This window comes from Epinephelus lanceolatus, chromosome 2 (genome assembly GCF_041903045.1).
Source record: "Epinephelus lanceolatus isolate andai-2023 chromosome 2, ASM4190304v1, whole genome shotgun sequence".
NCBI lineage: Eukaryota > Metazoa > Chordata > Actinopteri > Perciformes > Serranidae > Epinephelus > Epinephelus lanceolatus.
The window spans coordinates 40,189,472-40,209,687 of record NC_135735.1 but is presented as its reverse complement, the minus strand read 5'-3'; positions in this window follow the sequence as shown (position 1 = coordinate 40,209,687).

Below are 20,216 nucleotides of genomic sequence, written 5' to 3'. Positions count from 1 at the left end.
TTCACTCTGGAGGCTGTCAGGACAGTCAGGTAGGGCTGATAGATGAACCAGCACATGGCTGTTGGTGGACTATTAAAGAAAGCTCATCAGCAGGACATACAGCACATTGCAGGCTCATAGCAATTCCTTGCTTGTACAGATGACCTAGCTTACAGGGACTGACAAACATTATTCGCCATTAGAACAGCTAAATATTGACAAACTGCTGCTAGATGATTTTTTTGGCTACGATCTTACCAATTTAAAAGCTGTTCTCAATTCAGTTTTCATTGACAAGCATGACATAAGGCAATCAATCAATGAACATGATGAGTGATTGGTTATCATAATTTATTGCTTGGTCGTCATCAGCAGCCTCCAATCAGCCAGATGGTTCTTGAAGCAGCATCCTTTGTTATTCAGTTTGAAAGGAAGAGACTGTATTCCTTTCTGTTTACAGCTTTAAGCCATCTGTGTTAATCTGTAAGTATGAGCAGAATTCTACATGGATGGATATTACACTGTCTCTGTAAAGGGCACAGGCTTATTTCGCTGAATAAATTGCAGGGAGGTTAAAAAGAAACCAAACAGATGGCAACTGCAGAGCCCACTGGCCCAGAGCAACACGTGTAGCTGGTTACAGCACAGGTATGATTGATCTAGAAAGGGGGTTAAGAAGCATGTGTTAGGAGGCAGGACAGATCTATAAATCAATACCTAATAATATAAAAAAAAAATCTCCCCATATGGGCTAAATCTGTTTCAAGTTCCACACTAATGTGTGCATTTGAAGTCTTTGACATGACAATGTGTAGATCATAATGTGGTATCACGGCAGCACACTTTGTTGTGCAGATGGGTGCCTTTTATCATGTTAATGCTCTTCATATTGCTGATAGGGGTGGCAGGGTACTCAAGCACTGGGAGAGACAGACATCCGTCACTGCTGCCTGTTCTTTATCAGATTTTGTGGGGTGAATTAAATTTTGGAACATTAAACTCAAATAGCTCAAACTGCTTCTTGTACGACCTGACTGTACTATAAGCACCTTCCCGTGGCTAAAAAATGAAAACGTATTCAATTCTTCCCAACAGTTTTTCTCAGAGGCATGAAATGCAGGACTAGTCATTCCTGTCATTACCTTACATGTCGTGAGTATAAATAGGCTAGTCATATCACACTTGTGCATTTGATAGCATGGGAAAGTTGTAAAAAAAAAAGGGCTCTGGTGAAACACATGATAAAGCTCTTCATTTTAACCTGAAGGTAAAACGAAGTTAAAGTCACAGTGAGTGAATGTAACATCTAATCCCTCCGTTTAATCCCAGCCTGAAGAGAAATGCTGACAAACTAATGCTGTGGTGAGAGAATTGCTTGGAAGAAATATGCATTTGCTTAACTTAACAGTGATGTGTGGTGGCTGCAAGCAGAGATAATCCAACAGGCACCATGCACACAGATGGAGACTACAGGCTATGTGTTGGCATCATTTTGTCACGTGGTATCACACCCCTCACCTCTACTGACTGGACAGATAAACAAACAGGTAATTATAATAACTTGCATTTATCTAGCATCTTTCAAGGGACCCAAGGACGCTTCACACATGGGAGGCAGCACAAGAAACACAAGAACACAAGAACAAAACAGTTATCTAAGTCCATAGGCTGTGGTGAGAATGGAGCCTGTACAGGGCTTTGCTGGGCTTTGGGTACCCTGAACAGGAGTCAGGTGCAGTCTCTTAAATGGGAGGGGATGAAGGCATGGATGGCAGGTGATGGATTTGATGTGTAAATGGAATAAGAGGGTGGAGTCCAGACTGACATCCAGGCTATGAACTTCTGGGGATGGGCAGATATGGAGCAACCTTCTATGTCATGGAGAAGATCTCTAGCCATCTGGCCAAGTTGGTTTCTTTTCCCCAACCATGACCACGTGCACATTCTCCTCATCCTCCTCTTCTTCAGATCTTTTTCAACACACATAAATGCCACTATAGCAAGGGCTCGATACATGTTCTCATTTTTGTCTTACCACTACAGTGGCATAGATGCATGATGCATGCTGATGACGTTTTGTTCTTGCGCATTCTTGGAACCCATCGCTTGTATTCGGTGTCTGACTTCCGGCACATGGCGATACAGCCTCTGGGGGCAGACCCCCAATTTTTTGGCATTCCGGTTTGATTTGTGCAGAGGAGGCGAATTTCCGTTTCCAACTTCTGTTTATATATAAGTAAATATGCTGAACCATTGCGATGGATTCAGAGTTTGTAGTGACGCCAATTATGTTCCGCCTCGTTAGTTCACTGCATGGATGGTTTAACCTGGCAAAACTGCAGCTGGCTGAAACGTGATTGATCAATATCACGCGGAAACCAGGGCTCTTCTACTCTTCTTCTGGAGGCAAGATCTCCGGGGTTTGCCTCTACATTCACTGAATGTAGAGTCTGTATATTGAGACTAGTTCTTGCATAACCTGCAATTCAGTAAGAGTTGTCATCGTACAGGATACGTACATCAAACTTGATGTTGTACCCAAGTTTATTAAATCATGTCGCCCAGTGTAAGATTGTAAAATCTAAAAGTTTGTTGGAGACTTAAGCGGGGAGCTGGTTGGATGGTAGATGGCATAATAGTGGAAGCTTAGGCCTTAATGACAAAAATAAATCAATAGTTTGGAAAAAAAGAAGACCATCAGAACTGCCAGTGATCCCTTTTAAACCCTAAGCCTGTTTTATAGGCCTCTGCTCGAAAATTGCATACCCATAATGAAAGATCTACAAGGTCTATTTGAATACTTTTGGTGTCATGGTAAAGGGAACACTTGTGAGATTTGTTAAGATGTGTAAATATCAGTATATGTGTTATATGTGAGGAGTAAATGAAGATGGCACACAGCACAAATTAAATATTTTGAGGTTCGCCTAAAAAAAAAAGCATTTTCAGGATGAGTATCCCTTTGGAATGATGCAGCTGCAGCTCTAAACCTCAATCAAATCATAGTACAATATGTGAACATTAACTCTGCAAAGGCTGATTCTGTGTGAAGCAGAACAATATTAGAGAGGTTTTAGTATAGAAAATTCAGACGAGCTCTCCAAAATTGCACCATGTTTGCATGTGATTTTTGTCATGTACAATCCTATATCTTTCATTTTTTGTTTCTGTAAATCCCCAGTGATGTTTAGGATATACACATACAACTGTCCATTTCGTTTTTTTCCTTTATTTCCCAGTCCAAACTGACCAATACACACCTTCTACATTTGAAACTGATTTTCTATTCTGAGATTTGGAGGCCCATATCTCTGTGACGGCTTGGTCGATTTGAGTGATTGACACCTCGTTTGATTCGTTAGAGCCAATAGAATGATGCTATACCCACCAAAATGAAATTGACAGCACTGTAAGCTAATCAGAGTCAGCAGAACCCGCTGTGGGGAGATGTTGGCTGCTGTGAGTGGTCATTGTTATGCTTACCCCGGAACCTCCGGCTGTCAAGGTTTCTGCCCGGATTCCTTTGAATGACGGACATCATGTCGGTCAACGGGAATGAAGCGTGATTTAACGGCAGAATGAGCTTTTCACGGCAAAATAACAAGGTAAGAGAAACATTACAAATATATATCGGTGAAAAAATTTCTGTTGTTGTTGTTCTTTGGCCTCTATCTCTCTGATGCTCTGTCACATATGTGTGGAAACAGCGGAGTCTCAGCTTTCATTTGAGAAGAACAGGGTGTTTTTTGAATAATGTGTGGTTGAGTTAGAGCCCGAAATATACCAAATGGGTCGGGATATTGGTGCTGTATGGAGTTGGATTTATTGTTGTTTATTTAGTTGTTGTTTGAGCTGTGTTTGGGGCACGTAAAAAGGGTTTCTACAGCCTTGTAGCCCAGGTTCTGCTATTTAATTTGATGTGCAACATCACTATATTCTTCGTGATCAGTGCATTGTTTTACACTGTGTTTGCAAAGTCGCTAATTCGCAATTGGGGGACTTTTGGTTTTAACAGGTCTAAGAAGAAACAGACAGTCTGTTGAAATGTGAATTCCCCAACAGAGAGTAGTTATTTTTGGTCAACAAAGTGTGTGACTTTGACGTAGCAGACCACTGTTCACATGCTTTTCCCCCAATAACATTCAACAAGGTTTTTAATTTTTTTATAGAGTATAACCATCTCCATTTGTGGGTACTTTCCAGCAACATTCACAAATTACTGTTGCAAAAGTAAAAATGTTTTTTGATTTGACAGCGCTTTATAGATTGGTTAAATGTAGTCACTGAAATGACTTAAGATTAGAGGGCCTTTGTTGTGATGGTTGAAATAATATTTACATGGTTAAGGCTAAGGTTAGGAAATAGTCAAGGTCATAGTTAAAAGAAGGCTCTGTCTATGTAACAGGAAGCAGATAGCAGCCTTCTGAATGAATATCCAACATTTTGTTGATCAGACATCCGTCTGATCTGATCCACTCCAAACCCACTCCCTTTGGAGAATAGTGGCTCTGTTTCTACATCAATCTACTTTGTCCTTTTCTCCAAAAGACCAAAAGGTCCAAAAAACTTAAGACTTGGCCCAGACCTTGACCCTAAAGATTCGAGACTTGAATCAGACTTGGTCCAAAAGACTTGAGACTTGGCTTAGAACTTGACCCAAAAGACTTGAGACTTGACTCTGACATGGTCCAAAAGACTTAAGACTTGACTCTGACTTGTTCTTAAAGACTTGAGACTTGAATCAGACTTGGTCCAAAATACTTGAGACCTGGCTGAGACCTTGACCCAAAAGACTTGAGACTTGACTCTAACACGGTCCAAAAGACTTAAGACTTGACTCTGACTTGTTCTTAAAGACTTGAGACTTGAATCATACTTGGGCCAAAAGACTTGAGACTTGACTCCACTTGACTTGGTGTGGACTTCAAAAGATTTAAAAGCTGGACCAATGGCTGTTTCTTCAGAACTTATTTCATTTAGTAGCTTATACTTGTACATTACTGACACTGACATTAAGGACTGTAATGACTAGTGGTTTAGAGTATGTCACTCATTGATACTGGACACTTTTGCTTTCAATACGTAACTAAGAACTCTGTATAAACCATAACAAGCCTTTTAAAGACACAATAATTTTATTGAAATGAAGCTAAATTAAGGTTAAATTAAAAGGTTTTATAAGAGGTGAGGGAGTATTTACTGAGCAGTAAACAAGTCATTAATCATTCCACCTCCTCACAGTTCCTCATATCTATATATACTGTAGGAAACAAATCAGTTTCTTTAGTTCCCAGTTGTGAGAAAATCAAAACCCATACACTTCACAAGATTTTAGAGGTTATAGTGTTGCGTCTAATTAGACCAATCATCCTTCATCTGAGTTTCCCTTTTGATAGGTTTAATGGCAAAATTGCTCCCACTGTTTCTCAACAGACATTCACTGGAGGTTTGAAGTAGGAGTGATTTTTACATTGCTCCTTGTAGATTAGTAAATTGACTGTTTTCCACAGAAACTGTCTCAAATGTGAGCAGTCAGAAAAAAAATTAAATCAAAAACCAAGAACTTGTCTGTTCCTTCGAGGGGCCCCATAGAGATCTGATGCAAATTAAAATCAGGTTGCCAATTATTGTGGAATATGAAGAGAAAATATGTCTAAGAAATTCGTTAAATGATGATTTAAAAGTAAAACGATGGATAAACAGGCTGCCTGAATGTTTTCTACAGGTCATCCAGAGGAAGAACGATGGTCTGTGCAGGTTATTTTCCATCAGCACAGCCAATGTTCATTTCTCAGCCAAACTAATGGCACAGGCGAGTGTTTGAGGAAAAACAGGAACGTCATTAACATATGAATGTGCTATGTTTACTGTCAGGAATAATTAATGGTGGCTACATCTAAAACTTAAAATGTTCCTGAAACATGCTGAGACTCTTTGATGCATCAATATGAAGACAGAGCCACACTGACAGAGTGGACCGATAATTCACTATTCACAGGCAGCTGCTCGACTCCATCAAACAAGGTGGAAAATAAACACTTTATTTTTGACATTCAAAAAAGCCATTTCTTCACTAAGAGTCACTAACTACTGCTCTACTTCTAACTTTTGCTTTCATGATTTAATTTCAAGGCAATTTCATGTAAACAGCGTAGAGCTGCAGGAAGAGGCGGCTTGTGAGCGGCCGGGCTTGCCCCCCGGGCCCGGTGCCGGTGTCGGCTCGCGGGGAGGGGACGTAATGTGCACCCTTCCTCACCCCTTACCCCAACCCCAAGCAGTTAGCTTTGCTACGCGTAAACATATCCCCAATCGTGGAGGTGATGCTGCAGGAAACAACACAATTTTAGCCAGAGGGGAACATTATTCCAAATACTTCTACACAACGCCAGAGAGACAGCCGGCCGGCACCGGTCTCTCTGGCTTTGAGGGTCGGTGTGTGTCAGAGTAAAGACATATTTAATCTATTAAGACTGGATGTGTTTGAATGAAAAAGGCTATTATCAGAAAAACAGAGCAGAGATTTATGTTTTCAATGAAAATGTATCTCAAAAAAGAAAGGCAAAGTGCTAGCCTCCCGTTGTCATTCATCTAAGCTAACACTGCATGTAAAAGTTATGCTAACTATTCTACGAAGTAACATTAATACAAAACATTTTGAAACTTACCATTCAGTGACCACCTGAAAGGAATCATTTTCAGCTGGCAGGGCTTTTGCTTCGTCCTCTGAATCATCAGAGGGCTCAAACATGTACGGCTGGATTAAATTTGTGGCAGCCATTGCTGAGCCAGGGAGATGTCAATCAAAACGTCAATCAGAGTGTTATCTGCCACGCCCACTCTGTCCTGGCAAGTGGTCTAAACAGCAAAATGAGCTGTTTTTCAACCAGGTTTTCTAATAGTTATGAATGGTTATTTTCACTCAGACTTTTGTGGATGATTAAAGGTAGGATCTGGAGGATTTTCAAACAAAACAAAATATAGACATATACAAATGAATCATCACCTATGGGCTTCTACTCATGTGTGGTGCTGACTCTGTTTGCAGAGCTCCTGCCCTTTAACTGTATTTTGATGTTTTTGTGAGCCCGGACCACTTCTGGGTGGAGATTTCCCCAGCCAATGAGAGAGCGCAGGTGCCGTGCCCGAGCGTGTCCGAGCGTGCACCAGCAGGAGCCTTGCCTGAACCTCTTCTGTGAAGCCTTTATCCGTACCTCCGGGCTCCGTATACCCGGGAGAGTTGAGCCTGATAGGAGGGGACGAATTTTACAGTTTACAGTTTACAAACAGCAACTGGAAAATCCTCCAGACCCTACCTTTAATGAGACACTCGACTTTGATATAATATATGCATTTTTACTATTTCAAGCTGTGTTTCCAAAGGCTTTAAGTTACAAGGACATGCTGTATACTGTGTATATTAAAGGCATGATGCACATTTTCTATGTTGCTTTTTATTTACTTAAGCACAAAACCCCAGATAGAGGAAAGAAAAATCAGGATTTTATCAGGAAGTAATTTTTTTGATGTTGCTTAAAATGGAGCTTGTGACCTACAGGACCACTCTCCAGTTATGTCAAACCCTACTCTAAGAATCTTGACATTTTATTTGACCTCAATCTTAAATCAAATAAATGCTGTTGTTGAGTCATATTTTTACCCTCTTAGAGTAAGCAAGGTCAAGCACTTTGTTTTCAAATCATGCTTTTATTTCTTATTGCCTGGTTCATTGTAGTGCACTATGTTTCAGAGTCAGTCAGACTCTCACACCTTCACCTGGTGCAAAATGCAGCCGCACATCTGCTCACAAAATCTAAATATTTTGCACCATATAACTCTGATTTTAAAGTCATTGTGTTTTTGTCACTGTCTTTGTGTCATTTGTCAGTTTCTCCACTTTTTCCGTTTCACTGTGTAAAGCACTTTGGTCAACTGCTGGCGGTTTTTAAACTTTACTATATAAATAAACTGATTTGACTTGAGAGCAAGATGCCAGATGGGTATGGGCAGAGGGGAAGCATATGGTGTCACTAGTTGGACTCAAAGTGAGTTTAAACCAATCTGAAGTTTTTAAAAAAGAAGTCTGGTGAAAACCAATAAATATTGCTATGGAGGATAACCAATTTATACAGCAATACCTTTTAAAATACCAAATATATCGAAGTATTTTTCCTGTTGGAGTCATTAGGTTAGTATAAACTCAGTACTCAGATCTTTTAATTTAATAAAAGTAGTAATAAATGTGTACTTTATTAGTAAAAGTACAAACATGTTGGCATTAAAATGTAATGGAAGTACCAACAGCAAAAGTCCTCATCATGCAGAATGGTCCATTTCAAAATAATAGATATTACTGGATTATAATTATTGATGCAGTGATGTGTATATTTAGGGGCCGGGCAGCCTAAGCTGCCAGGACCCTATTGTTATCCTGCATGCTCTTCTTCTTCTTCTTCTTCTTCTTCCGAGGAAATCATACTCCCCATGCGCATCATCACCATCACCAAACTTTGCACAATTAAAGGTCCAGTCTCATGGCAGACTGCTTCAGCTGCAAAAACAGGCCAATAGTCCTGATGGTGGCGCTACAGCAAGCCTCTAAATTTCAAAATTTTGAAAATTCACAACAAATCAACCATATGTGCTACAGATTTGCAACTTTTACCAAAATGTAGCCTCAATACTGAAGAAACTGTTGTACATTTAAACCTAGGCAAGGCAAGGCAAGTTTATTTGTAGAGCACAATTCGTACACAAAGTAATTCAAAGTGCTTTACAGAACAAGAAAATGCATTAAAATCACAATACAAAATAAAAACATAAATAATCATTATAAAATGAAAACCTATTGCAAATTATGAAGTTCATCACTGTTTTTTTCAAAAACTGTAAAACTTCTTAAACCTATCTCCTCAAAGAGGCCTATCTCCCACAATTTTTGCTCAATTGACACCAAACTTGCTACAGAGCATCTTCAGACTGTCCTACACAAACGATCCACACAGATTTTTGATTTATCAAAAATTGAGCCTACAGTGCATCAAAATGTTTGACTGTAAATGGTATTATAAACATATACTTGCAAATTCTTGCTAAATACATTTTCAATGTTGATTAAAAAAATGACAAAATTTTGGAGTCATGGTAGATGATGTGTGGCAAATTTCAGAATTTTATCTCAAAAACTGAATTTTTTACAGCATTTTGAATTTTGCTCTCATGTGAACAATTGGAGTCAATGCAAAAATGGCATTTTTAAACATCAGTTTTTCACTTATGGAGCAAATCAATCATTGTTAAAAACAAATTACCAACATCTCCATGCTGTCTAGATGCAATTTGTGTATTTTTGTATTTTTGTCTTAATAACTGAATTTTTGACAGCCATTTGAAATCTGCCTTTACACACTAACAGCTGCTGTCTTGCACACAGGTGACTGGCTTAGTCAATTTGTGAAGCCACACATGAACTGTCACTTGCCAGTTAGCTCAGAGAGATAAAAGCTGGACCTCACTCTCAGAAGTTGTGAGTTCAAGCCTCAGCTAAGGCAGAATGGACATTCTAATGTGAAAGTCCTATGTTCAGGCATCATGCTATGTGGATTAGAGACTACCAAGGTTAAAATAATTATGATCCAGGCAGGTTTGCGGAGGGACAAATACTCTTTATCAACACTTTTCCCTGGTATCCCTTGTCTCTTTTCCCTGTTTATTTGGCTTAGCTATCAGTCAATATGCAGAGTCTATCCAATAGCTACTTTTACATTTTAAAAAATGTTTTCATCTTTGTCACCATGGATAATGTTTAGCTTTAAGCTAGATCAGGCCGGTTTGTTCATAATTGCTAGCAGTTAATGTTATTCTTACTTTCTTGTTCTTGAGTTTTTTCTTTCCTTTGTATATTATGAGTCTGATCACTTCAGCCACTCATCCACAATTTGAAGGGCATGCCATAATTATATGATGTAACTTCTATGTTGTGATATGCTTTGTTTTAGTGTGTGTGTTGCTCAGAATTGCCTAATTTTGCCTAAAATTGCCCGGCCCCGACCATTGCTGCGCAGCAGCTATAATTACTTTAATGTTACAGCTGGTAAAGGTTTGGCAAATTTTAACAACTTAAAATACTGTGTAGCTTGTGAATTTCCCCCTTGGGATCACTAAAGGCTTATCATAATGTATAATAGTGCATCAACATTTATTTGTTGATTACATTTTGTGTTATTAATCTAGACATGCAAAGTAACTAAAGTTATCAGATAAATGCAGTGGAGTAAAAAGTACAATATTTGCCTCTGCACTGTAGTGGAATAGAGGAATACAGTGGCAGAAAAATGAAATACTAGGACCTCAAAATTGTTTTTAAATATAACACTTGAGTAAATATACTTAGTTACTTTCCACCACTGCCTGGTCATCACTTTCTCAAACTAAATCTCAGTTTAAATGCCTCCTGTGCTCAACACAAATCTAGTCTATACTGTGATCTTTTGAGTTATCAAAGCAATGTTTTCTACTGTCATGCTGATGCTGCACGACAGACTCACCCCCCTTTCAACTTTAAGGTCAGCAACTTTCTCATTCTTCACAATTTTTCTCTGTTTTAGATAAAAAGTTCGCTCTTGCCATTTATTTTGTTTATTTTGTGTTTGTGAAACGAAAACTACATCATTCACTGTTTACATGCACTTATGTAACCTTGCTCTCTGCAGTAATTCTAATGTAAATGAGAAACTTGGTTTTCTTAAAGGCCCTCCGCACCTACGGTACGCCCACACAGGTAATGTTAATTACTGTGCATGATTAGACCTTAGAGGACTGTGTAGGTGTGCACAGACTAAAATCTGTCTGACCAAACCATTAGCTGTGTGGCACCTGTTAGGGGAGAATAGCTATACCATGATGATTCTGACCTCAGATGAATTCACCATTGTTCCAACCTAAGTTAACCTGAGCTGAAATCCAACAAGCTGTCAAATTGAAAACACCTGAGAGCAGTAGTTAACACAGCTACTTCTCTGCAGGAGAAACCTACTTCTGTACCATGTGTACAGATCACTGGGATTCAAACAGGACAAAGACTTCAGATAGGGAAAGTAAACTGTGTGACAGTATGGTGCGCTACACAGACTTACTTCTTATATCCAAAATAATTCAAGCCAAAATCTGACCAAAACTGAAATAAATAAATCAAAATGAGTCAGTTTCTACAGCTGAACAGTAGAGCATTTGTAAAATCCAGACACATGCACACTGTAAGGAAAAACTGTGCTGTCACACCACACAGCCTGTCCTCTCACTGCACCGCCACTCCAAATGTTCCAACAAAAAGGCTGCAGACTCATATCACTAATTCACTTACAATGAGACAGCCTTACTTCAAAAATACAGTAAAAGGACATCAGAGGAATCTGATTACTGACCAGCTGAAGCAGCTCACTGCAGTGCATGTAAACATAATATTTCAGCCCTCTGTCCTCTTTGCTCTCATATATTAATGTATGACCCACATCTCTCTGTTGTTCTTATTCTTACTCTTATTAATAGTAGTAGTAGTAGTAGTAGTTTACATCTGTTTAAAGTCTAGTTCCTATTATATCAAGTCAGCCTGACATCAGTCAACAATCCTCTGAATTATCCAAATTCAGAGCACCTATGTAAACACCTGATGTTGATATCTAACCACCTGCGTTAAGATGTCCAGCATTAACCATGTGACCATATGGAAGTTTTGTTTACCTAAGTAGTATCTCTCCCAAGATGGAGTCTGTGCCAAAATTTCATCTTCATTTTTATCAACCCTTTGTACAAGTAGACTATCTGTCCTGATCGAACTGTCTTATAAAGCTTTGGCGCTCTCAGTGTGACAAACTGCTACTGACCGACTGTCAGGCTGACTTGGTGCATATAAACAATGACAAATAGGTAGCAACTCTTCCTGCGCCCACTCTATATAAAATGAATTATATATGATGTCCTGTGAACATTTCAACTACTCTTTAAATAACTGCGGCAGTTAACTGCAAATCATCTTGTAATAGAGTTCACTGCTTTCAAGAAACACTGGACAATATCTCCAAACAGGTGAGTAATGTGGTTTACATCATACTTGTGCTTGTAATTACAAAAAAAAAACCCAACCAACAACCCTGAAAATGCATTTAGAAAAGGGCAAAATTCAAAGAAATATGAAACTGTCTGGCTCCATTAACATTTTTTTCTTCTTTTAAATGCTTTTAGCAGAAAGAATGTTTGGCATCTAACACTATAATAAATAGTTAAGACTGCTCTTTTGCTGCCCATTACAAAGTTTGCAACTCACTGCATTTCCAAAAGGCTTCTGGTAAACCAACTACAAGCCATATGGACTGTGAATTATCCAACCACAAAATGTCTGCACCAGCACTAACTTGATCAAATCATCTGATTAATATTGAACTGTAACAGCACCTCCAGGCCTTAAACATCTCCTCATACAACTGGACTGCATTTTAGCTTCACAAATGACTCTGTGATTGGACAAAACATGCTGATGTGCATTTTTTAGGGGTGTGTGGAATAGCATTAGTGGTTTGGTATAGCCAGGGGGGTGGGGGGGGTGGGGGGGGGGGGGGGATTGGTTATTTTCAATAATTACATTAAGAAAGTGATACTGGCTGACTTAAAATGGAATAAACATGAGTGCTTAATGCACCCCTACATTATGCTTCCCATCCCCCTTGCATTGTTCTTAAGAAATTGGGCTTCTGAGAATTCATAATTACTTGTTTTATTCTTGGCCTAGCTTATGAAAGATTAAAATTACGTTTAAGGCAGGCTTCTGCCTCTGTTGTTACAGAAGTGCCTTTGTATGCCAATATCTGGGGTACTTATCACAGAAACGGATATCTCATGAACGGGTGCTCATGGATACTCACGGCTACTCTGCCAAATTTGTCAGCGTCAAATGTAACATCTAAACTCGGTTCAGACATGCTGGGCAAGTGAAGCCCAAAGGAGCTCTCTAAAGAGAAGATCGAAGGGACCAAATGACAGAAAATAAACGGCGTGGAAAAACATGGGCTTATGATAAGTCTACAGAGAAATGGTTTGCTGGCCCTGTGCCTTTTAATATCAGTTTGAATTAGAATGATATTATTGATTTTTGCAAGAGAGGCCTGACAATGCGCCTGTAGCCAGTCCTCGGAGAGTGAAGAGACAGCGGCAGAAAAAGGCGAGGGGACTGAGGGAGGCAGGGAGGGAGATAAAGAGGAGCGGGCAGAGGAAGACAGATAGAGGGAGGGAGGGAGGGAGGGAGGGGAGAGGCAGATACAGGGAGGGGTGGGATAAAGGAAGAGCAAGAGCCAGAAGCATGAGTGAGGGTCTGCTTGCAGAAATAGAACGACTCCCCAATCAATTGTGCGTCGGTGGCCCTGCTGTGAGACTGCAGGGGATCCCTCAGCAGGAACACATAAAGGAGAGGTCGTAATAGGCCAATACATTAGATAAATGGCATTTACTGCTATGGAAACGACTCCGACCTGGCTGGAGGTTGCCCACCGTGCTGGCAGCAGGTTTGTATTTATAGTCCTCTCCTGCACCTCGCTGTGCAATTTCTCTGGCACCCTACCACCATCATCACACACACGTACACCGCCACCTCCTCCTCCTCCTCTTCAGCCTTGTCTTCTCTCTCCTTCTTCACCTCCCTTGGTCTCAGTGATCCTACATCTGATATCCTGCCTCCCACGTACGCAGCTGCCCCTCCTTTTCCTACAACCAGTTCCTGCCGTCTGCGGCGTTCCAGGATGGCGCTGTTGGCGACTCACCACTTCCTGTCAGCGCAAGACATGGCCTGCTGGTGCACTAAGTGTTGCCCAGGGAGCACCAGAGGCAGGAAGTGGCCATGAGGGGAGAAGATCAAATAAGTCAAGACTGTGTTCAGGACTGTGGGACATTTGTGGCAATAAAGGACATAATTACTGAATGTGTCGTTAATTCTCGATCAGTTTATCCATTTGTGATGTCAGCAGGAACTATCTCAAGTGGTAATCAGCTGCCTTAAAAGCAGCTTTAATCAATATAATTACACTTCATAAAAAATACCATGTGTAAAATCAAAGGTGTTGCTTGTATTGACAAACCCACAAATATAGATTATCACCCAACTCTGCTGTTCCCCTGAGCTGTATCGACTGTTTTACCATATTTCAGCTTATTGCTCTGGCATACAACCAATATACTGTTTTGCTTCAGTCTTACTGCATTCATCAGCCTTGCTTCCAGCCACAAGCAACCAGCTGTTCTCAGGGGAAAATGCGCTTCTTATTTCCCAGCAGCTAGTTCCTAAATACAAGTTGTTGTTTGCAGCGTGTTGCAATGCCCTCAAGTGGCCAAGAAAAGGTATATACGGCAGGTTTAGGTCTTATGAACATGGATGTATAAAGAAAACTGGACACAGCACTGGAGGCGGGGCTCTGTTCATTCCTGTGAACGTTGCTCAGTGGCACATAAAGCAAAAAATAATTAATTTTAGGACATAAAATTACCCACAACTTCAGCACTGTGGGGCCCGCAAAACAAGTGCAATGGCGTTTTCTTTAACTCCATCTTCCAACTGTTGGGTCTCAGTTTCACTCACATTAGTAACATTTGGAACATTACTCTGGATTTGGCTATTAGTGAATTTTACAACTTTTAGGAGACAATCATTACGTGCCATTGAAGTATTCGCAGTGGGAAGTTGATGTACCACCTCTAAAAAAATTATCAGCTGATTTACAGATACCCCTTTCATGATGTACGTCTATGAAGAAAAACAAAAAAGGGTTCAAGGGCCCCATGGTGTCATGTAATGCGCACAGGAGTTGTAATTCCATGGTTTGGCCACTATGTCAAATTGGCTTTAAAGCGCAGTGCTGTTCCTGGGGGCTTGCTCATTAAGAATGGCCCTAGCAAACATAGCTAGCTCTGCTCTGCTGTTACCTAGGTGCTGCTGATACAACTGTGTCACAAATTCTCTTGTACTTCTGTGGGTTTTTTCCTGCAGTCAAAACAACACTGTAATAAAGACAGTGATGAGTCTTTTTTTTTTGCCTGAATAGGTTCCAGTAAAAATAAAAAGCCTGTTTCTGATTACAATGCGTGTAAGATAAGGTAACATTTATAAACTCAAATTATTATCTCACATCTCACTTTGGGAAACTAAGTGGGAAAACAATGAAATCGTGCCTCCTCCATCCCGACACAATTATTACATCCCCATATGACAGACATTTTAATTGGTTCTTGATAAGTAAAGTGCATTTTAAATTAAATCGTGATGATTTAGGATTCACTGTGTGAGTCAAGCCTCTCTGAGCATTGACGTCACTTGGGCAAAGGGATGATGAGTTTTAATAGTGTACAGATTTAGAGAGATAAATGGTCTTACAGTCTGACCTCTGGACTTAAATGGCTCTGTGGTGCCATAGCAACAAATACAAAAATTAGAGGACTGCAGGTGGTGTCTCTGGCTTTTGGTGAAATAAATCATGTGGTACACAGCCAACAGGTGACTGATCTGATACTGATTATTGTTACAGAAGGAAGATTGGGAAAATGATGGCATGAATGCTTACACTCGGCATTTTTAATTTCCGTCACTGGCTTTGATGTGGTTCCAGGAGTCAGTAATACAAGGACATTTTCATTTGGAATAAAGATGCTCCTCTGTCTGTTTTCACTGTTCCCATTTATACAGAGGCCTTAATTTCAGCTCCACTGACACCTAAAAAGATTTCAGAATCTATTGTGTACAAAAACACCGCCTCTTCTCTCCTCCACACTCTTTATTTCCCAACTGCAGATGAATAATTAATTCCTTATTCAATGGAAAAGGGCAAGCCATCTCACAATATTGTCTATGGACAAGTACTTATAACCCACAGACCATTGTCACGTTCATGTCTCCCAGGGGAGCAATTCCACCACAATTTACTGAGCATGAACATTAGACTGTCAGAACCAGGCCAGAGCTCCTGCCTTCCCAACACAACAACTGTGGTCAACTAATGCACAGGGGAAGAGAAGACATCAGGGAAGGCTTTGCTTTCAGGTAATGGCTCTAAGCGACGCCTATTCATTAAACAGAGTGTCTGAACAATAGAGCTCTATGTAATGCATCTACTTTACACACCCTGCATTATTTATGAGTGTAGAACAGCTTTATATTCAGAATGGGTTAAAAGCTTAAAGGTTGTTGAGGGACTTGTTTTTATTCAACTCGATGCATTCAGTGTAATGGTGAAATTCTAAAAGGACACTTATTAAAAGCTACAATGACCAACTTTTTCACGGTAAAAAAATATATTTTGTGACAGAGTAATAATTCTGTCTGCCACCCAATGTGTTTGTGTGTGTGTGCAAAGGCCTAAATCAGCCTCTCTGCCTAAAGGTGTCAGCTCAAAGTTCAGTTCACATTAATTGAAATGATCTAGTTCACATTCATAGTTAACAATTTGAATTTGGAACTTAGTTCACAGTCCAAAAAAATGAACTCCATGTCTTGTGATCATCAATTTGTTGCTAATGATAATGATAGTTTAAAAGTTAAGTTTCAAATACAGCTCAGCATCTTTCCAATTATGTCTTTCCATTCATAAGAACACGCCATTTGCGGGTGCCATGGTTAAGACAAGTCTGGATGTGGACTATAAAAAGACTTCCAGTTACTGATGACGAGAGAAGACACACAACACTAACTGTGAGGCAGAAAATGTTTAATACAATGTATATCACTGCTGGTAAAACTTTAACATCTCACCAAAATGTCTGGGATTATGAGTGCAAATGACTGACAGAAGGGAACATTACAAAACAGGTGTTAACTCCTGAGATACTTTAACTTCTTACTAGCAGCAGCCATGTTTCCTGCTAGCTTTCCCAACAGTGTCTATCCCACCTGTAGTGACAGTCCAGTCAGCCTCACCAAACTGAGCATAAGTGCCATGGGGGAGTGTAGTGCAGGTATGAGCTGCTGGGAAATAGAATTTTAAAAATATGAAACTTTTGGCATCTCAGAAATTGAAGAGTCACTTTCAAAGGCCTGGAATGGTGGTGCAGTGGTTGGCAGTTTCACCTCACAGCAAGAAGTTCAAACGCACTTGCCAGTTTGGTCACTTTATTTTGTGGAGGTTGCATGTTCTCCTTGTGTAGGTGTAAATGGGAGCTGAAACGATTGTCTGTCTCTGTGTGTCGGCTCTGACTGTCTGATGCCTTTTACAGGGTGTATCTCTCTTTTGCCCAATGTCATCTTGGGAAAACAATGATGTCTGGGAGCTCCTTACCCTCCAGGCAGAGGATGAGAGCAGCCCCCATGTAACAGGGACAGTGAATGATTGTTATTGCCATGTTTTGCCATTTTTATTGTTTAGAAAGTGCTGCCTGACGTATATGACATATGTCACACTAGAGACCGACAATCTTGTGTTACATGTCACGACCATCACACCTCTTGAGTCCACAGTGCAGACATGCTGTCTATAATCACACATGGGATTGGCAGGATGCTGCTGTTGTTTGGTTCTGTGTAAAAAATTAAAGGTGGCATGAAGAGGGGACTTAGTAGCGGCCCTATAGCATGTTCTATTTTCAAAAAGGGCTTCTGCTTTAGAAAGAGTGAATTGTGGATTTCAAATGCCGCCACGTCCACCGTGGAGGAGGCAGAGCCTGATGACTCGGGAGAACTCTTGCCCATATCCCTGGCAGAGGTTGCTGAGGGAGTTAAAAAGCTCCCCAGCGGCAAGGCTTCAGGTGTGGATGAGATTCGCCCTGAGATGCTGAAGGTTCTGGACACTGCTGGGCTGTCTTGGCTGACACGCCTTTTCCGTGTCGTGTGGAGGTCAGGTCTGGTGCCTGCAGAGTGGCAGACCGGGGGGGTGGTTTCCATTTTCAAAAAAGAGGACTGGAGGGTGTGCTCCAACTATTGGGGTATCACACTGCTCAGCCTCCCGGGGAAATACTCCAGGATGCTGGAGAGGAGGCTCTGACCGATTGTCGAACCTTGGATTCAGGAGGAGCAATGCGGATTGCGTCCTGGCCATTGAACAGTGGACGAGCTCTTCACCCTTGCGAGGCTACTGGAGGGGTCATGGGAGTTTGCCCATCCAGTCTACATGTGCTTTGTGGACTTGGAGAAGGCTTACAACCGCGTCACTCGGGGGGCTCTTGTGGGGGGTACCACGGGAGTACAGGGTACGGAGCTCGCTGCTAGGAGCCATCTGATCTTTGTATGACCAAAGTGAGAGCTGTGTCTGCAAACTTGGCATACAGTCAAACACGTTCTAGGTGGGTGTTGGCCTCCGCCAGGGTTGTCCCTTGTCACTGATCCTGTTTGTGATTTTGTGACAGGATCTAGAGGCGCAGCCAAGGGGAGGAAGGGGTCCGATTTGAATTACATCTCTGCTTTTCACAGACGACGTGGTTCTGTTGGCTTCATCACACCTTGACCTCCAGCAGTGGGGCGGTCGGGATGACAGTCAGGACCTCCAAATCTGAGGCCATGGTTCTCTGCTGGAAACCGGTGGACTGCCCTATCCGGGTTGGGGGAGAGTTACTGCCTCAAGTGAGGGAGTTCAAGTATTTCGAGGTCTTGTTCACGAGTGAGGGCAGAATGGAGCTTGACATGGATCAGTGGTTTGGTCTGGCTTCTGCAGTGATGTGGACGCCGTGCTGGTCCATTGTGGCGACGAGGGAGCTGAGCCAGATGGTGAAGCTTTCGACTTACTGGTTCATCTACGTCCCAACCCTCACCTATGGTCTGCTCTGGGTAGTGACCCAAAGAATGAGATCGTGGATACAAGTGGCCGAAATGAGTTTCCTAAGTTTCCTTAGAGATGGGGGGGGGCTCAGACATCCAGAGGGAGCCTGGAGTAGAGCCACTGCTCCTTCGCGTCGAAAGGGGTCAGTTGAGGTGGTTCAGGCATCTGATCAGGATGCCTCCTGGGCGCCTCCCGCTGGAGGTATTTCGGGCACGTCCCACTGGTAGAAGGCCCTGGGGCAGACCCAGAACATGCTGGGGGGATTACATATCTCATCTGGCATGGGAACGCCTTTGGGTCCCCCAGGAGGAGCTGGAAAGTGTTGCTGGGGAGGAGGATGTCTGGGGTGCTTTGCTCAGCCTGCTGCCCCTGGGACCCGGCCTTGGATAAGTGGATGAAAATGGATGGATGCATGGAAATGCAAAGAAGGGAAAAAATGTGTTATTTATTGGCAGAAAGTTTTATTTGTGAACCAAACTGCATTACATGAGAAGCACATTCATACACACTGCCCTGACATAATTCCATTCATCCAAGTTCTAATATATAAATATAACCTTGAAACCATATAAAAGAATAAATTAGGCAGTTTGCACAGCATCGCTTGCTCACATGTTCAGAGAGAATGCACCTCTTGTCAGCTGCTGATTTCAGGGCTTTCTGGTCTGGGTAATTTTGGTGTAAAAACCAAACCAAACCAAAAAACAAAACAAAAACTTTAAGATTTATTCAGAAAAGCCAAATAACTCAGTAAATGTGTTCGATGTAATGCATTTACCTCTTTCCAACTCCATTGAGCCAAACACACTTTGTTGTGTGAACAGCTGTTGTACAGAATTATGACAGATTGCCATTAAACTTTGTAAAGACATGTTCCATAGAACAAACCATAATCACTGTGCTGATTCACTGAATTTTCCACTTGTGCCATAGTTAGGACATTCAAATTTCTCCAGTACTTTTGTTTAGGCTTTGACCAAATACCTGCAAAAAGAAATGACAATAGCCTCAGCTGCACTCTGTGTTTAGTGTTAATTTGCAAACAATAGCATGCTCACATGCCAAACTAAGATTGTGAACATGGTAAATATTATACCTGATAAACATTAGCATGCCACAGTCATCATTATGAGCATGTTTGCATGGTGACCTTTAGTTCAAGGGACAGCTGTATCTAAATAAAACCTCACAGAGACACAACCATAAACTCTTGTTTTTATACACTGAAGCGGTATCCTGCCCCAGTATTTTTTTTTCCTTTAATCCATACTTCATTGTGTCCACCTGCTAAACTCCACCAGGATAGCCATTCTCAAGATGTTATATCAGGATAAAACTTAACCATTTTTGTACAGGTTGTTTTTTGACTTCATATTGTTTTTAGTAAGTCCACTGTAACTAGTGTGAACTCTTATCGGCACATAGAGACTTGCTGGAACTATCTCTCTCCAACAGCTCTGT